The following is a 3,320-nucleotide window of genomic DNA, read 5'->3' as shown; positions in this document are numbered from 1 at the left end:
GTGAATAGACAAAATACACTGGTTTACAGTGCTTTGTCTTGGGAATGCATTTGGTTTTCTGTGTTTTCAACAGTTTGAAGAGGATTCATGTTCTTCATGCCCTCCTCAACTCCTTAGCTGTCTTAAACTACCATCTCAATCCATTTCTAGTACATAAACCCTTGTCTACCTTGCCCCACAGAACATGACTGTATCCCTGAGTTGATTTCCCGAACCCAATCTGCCTTCTCCAATTGATCCAGCAACCAAAACCTAAAAATCAAACCAGAAACCCTAAGCTACTATACCTAGCCTAAAATATATATTCAATTCAGTCATCTCAAGTCATAATTGCAACCATCCTAACTAAGATTGACAAGGAGAGAGCCCTCTCCCAACCTGGTAGGGCTAGCTACCAGGTTAAGCGTGGTTTGTAGTTATCCTAGGATTGCCTCCCTTCAGCCTGAGGTTGATCTAGGCTCTAATATCGAGTACTTGTGCCATCAATATCTACTGTAATTCCTTGCAACCTTCCCATGGGCAAGATCTTCTGTTGATTGGCCATCTGCAATTGAATAGGTGACCATTGTAGTGTAGGCTTACCCATGTGCTCCCACGTCTGTTTAGGTAATATGTTTGCATCCGAACCTAGGTCCAGAATGACCTGATCCATCTCGTAGTCGCCAATCTGCACCGTTAATCGCATCTCCCGACCCATTCGCGATGCATGTCTTCCTAATTTCCGAACCGCGCGAGGTTCACCCCACCCTGTGCACCTATTAATCACTTCTTGTAACCCTCTAACTGCCCTGTTGTCGCGAAGCAGTTTTATGCATGTCTCTAAGAAGGTAGTCAGCATTGAGGAATCCCTATCCGGCTCAGGTCGATCCCTACTACCTTGGGTAGAGACACTCGTGAAGCTTTCCCTAGCTTCCATATTGGTCACCCCATCATCCTCTCCTATGGCTACACCGCTCCGTAATACCATGTTTATCTTGGGTTCATCGTCGCATGGTTCAGATCTCATCATCTGTACGTTTTGCATTGTTGTAGGAGGCGCTGCCTTTTTGTCGCGGATCTGTGCTATCAACATGGGGAAATCTAGCAGCTCATGATCGAATTGCTCACAATAAGGGCATGACACTCAGGTTGGATTGGTACAATCCTGCGCGTAATGTCCTGGTCCCCCACAGTTGTAGCAGATTAGCTGCCCGCGACCCCTTCCTGGTCCCATTCTGCCTCGTCCTCGACCGCATCCTAGGAACCCACCACGTGCAAATGTTGCAGCTGAATCCTGACCTCGTCCCTCAGTCTGCATTCTGTAGGTCGGTGTCTGGTCCATCAACATTTGATAGATATGACAATCTCTTTCTTCGTGACCCACATATCTACAAAAGTTGCAAAAGAGCTGCTGGGGGGTCTGGTTGTATCTTGGCAATAGATGACAGTTATCAGTATTGTGCTTCCCTCCTACCTGACAGATTGCGCACTAGAGCGGGGCAATCGCGCTCAGTCCTGCCTGTACCTCTAGTCGCAAGGGTATTGGCCCCCTTGTTACCGCAAAATTCACTGAGACCGGACAGTGGTCTTTATCGTGTCCTTGGCTCCTACAGTTTATACACCATACTTCTTCCCAAAATTCTGGGCACAGTATCTGGTCTTGTTTTAACTTCTGTATTTCTAAACATAGATTTTGGACCTATGCTTGGATTTGCTGAAATCCCAACCCTGGGTCCTATACCGGGGTTTCGTGCAGCTGCATTGCTGCCTCCAACGCTTCCGCTTGGGTTGAGATCTTCTGTTGTGACAAGGCCAACTTCAGATATGGCGTTAGTGATGCAATGAACCAAGCGTGGTGTTGTGCATCCATCAGGGTCATGTTGGCTTCGCGAATAGTGCTTTTCAACCTCTGATCCAAATCCCACGGGGTCTACCCAGGCATCATCATGACCCACAGATCTACAAAAGTTGCAAAAGAGCTGCTGGGGGGTCTGGTTGTATCTTGGCAATAGATGACAATTATCAATATTGTGCTTTCCTCCTACCTGACAGATTGCACACTAGAGCGGGGCAATCGCACTCAGTCCTGCCTGTACCTCTAGTCGCAAGGGTGTTGGCCCCCCTGTTACCACAAAATTCACTGAGACTGGACAGTGGTCTTTATCGTGTCCTTGGCTCCTACACTTTATACACCATACTTCTTCCCAGACTTCTGGGCATGGTATCTGGTCTTGTTTTAACTTCTGTATTTCTAAACATAGATTTTGGACCTATGCTTGGATTTGCTGAACTCCCAACCCTGGGTCCTATACCAGGGTTTTGTGCAGCTGCATTGCTGCCTCCAACGCTTCTGCTTGGGTTGAGATCTTCTGTTGTGACAAGGCCGACTTCAGATATGGCATTAGTGATGCGATGAACCAAGCGCGGTGTTGTGCATCCGTCAGGGTCATGTTGGCTTCGCGAATAGTGCTTTTCAACCTCTGATCCAAATCCCACGGGGTCTCACCAGGCATCATCATGATTTCTTTGAATCCCACAACCGACTGTGCTTCTGACTTAGGCCGACTAAACTCCTTTTTTAATTTAGTATGGATGTCCGCTATCCCCGCCATTGGGTTGATGCTTGAATACTTCATGTACCATGTTAGCGCGCGATCCTGCAGTGCGCTGACTAAGATGGCTTTCTTGATATTATCATCCACGACCTGCTGCGCGTTCCATACTGATGTTAGTACAAACCAAAATTGTTCTGGGTCTTCGCCTCCTGCTCCTTTGAACACTGGTAACTGAATCGTGTTTTCCATAGTTACCCTTGTTCGTCCCTGATCCTTTTGATTTTCCCACGCTCCCTTCTATCGAATCCCCGCACTTCACACCAGACACCCCTTATGCAGATCCCGGCCCCGGAAACGGAAACATTTTTTGGCTTATATGGGCTTCACCCAGGTTCTGAAGAAGTATTTAACCCAAAAAATCCCATAGCTACCGGCCCTTTTGGCAACAGCCCGCGGAGCGTGGATTGAGGTCTCACCCGAGGTAGCAGGGGAGGGTGCTGGAACCAGGTTTCCACACCCTAGGGATGTCTAGGTGTGGTCTTGAGGTTTCGCGCACTGGTTTACAGCTTTGCGTTGCTCGGTTTTCACACAGATCCAGCTCAATTATCTCTTTCTTATTAGTGCGCTTCTCTTATTAGATGAAGTAGTTACCAATTACCAAGGTCTTTAAGCAAACATTTAATCAACACAGCTGATTTTCACATAAAAATGATCCCAAATTTACATTCATTTAAACCATAAACAGATTAAATCAAACAGATATTATGACAGCTCAAAAGAAACACA

The sequence above is a fragment of the Pinus tabuliformis genome, chromosome 8, assembly GCF_031772625.1.
Source record: "Pinus tabuliformis cultivar Carrire ecotype Pingquan chromosome 8, CPIR1, whole genome shotgun sequence".
NCBI classification, from domain to species: domain Eukaryota; kingdom Viridiplantae; phylum Streptophyta; class Pinopsida; order Pinales; family Pinaceae; genus Pinus; species Pinus tabuliformis.
This window is presented reverse-complemented; position numbering follows the sequence as displayed.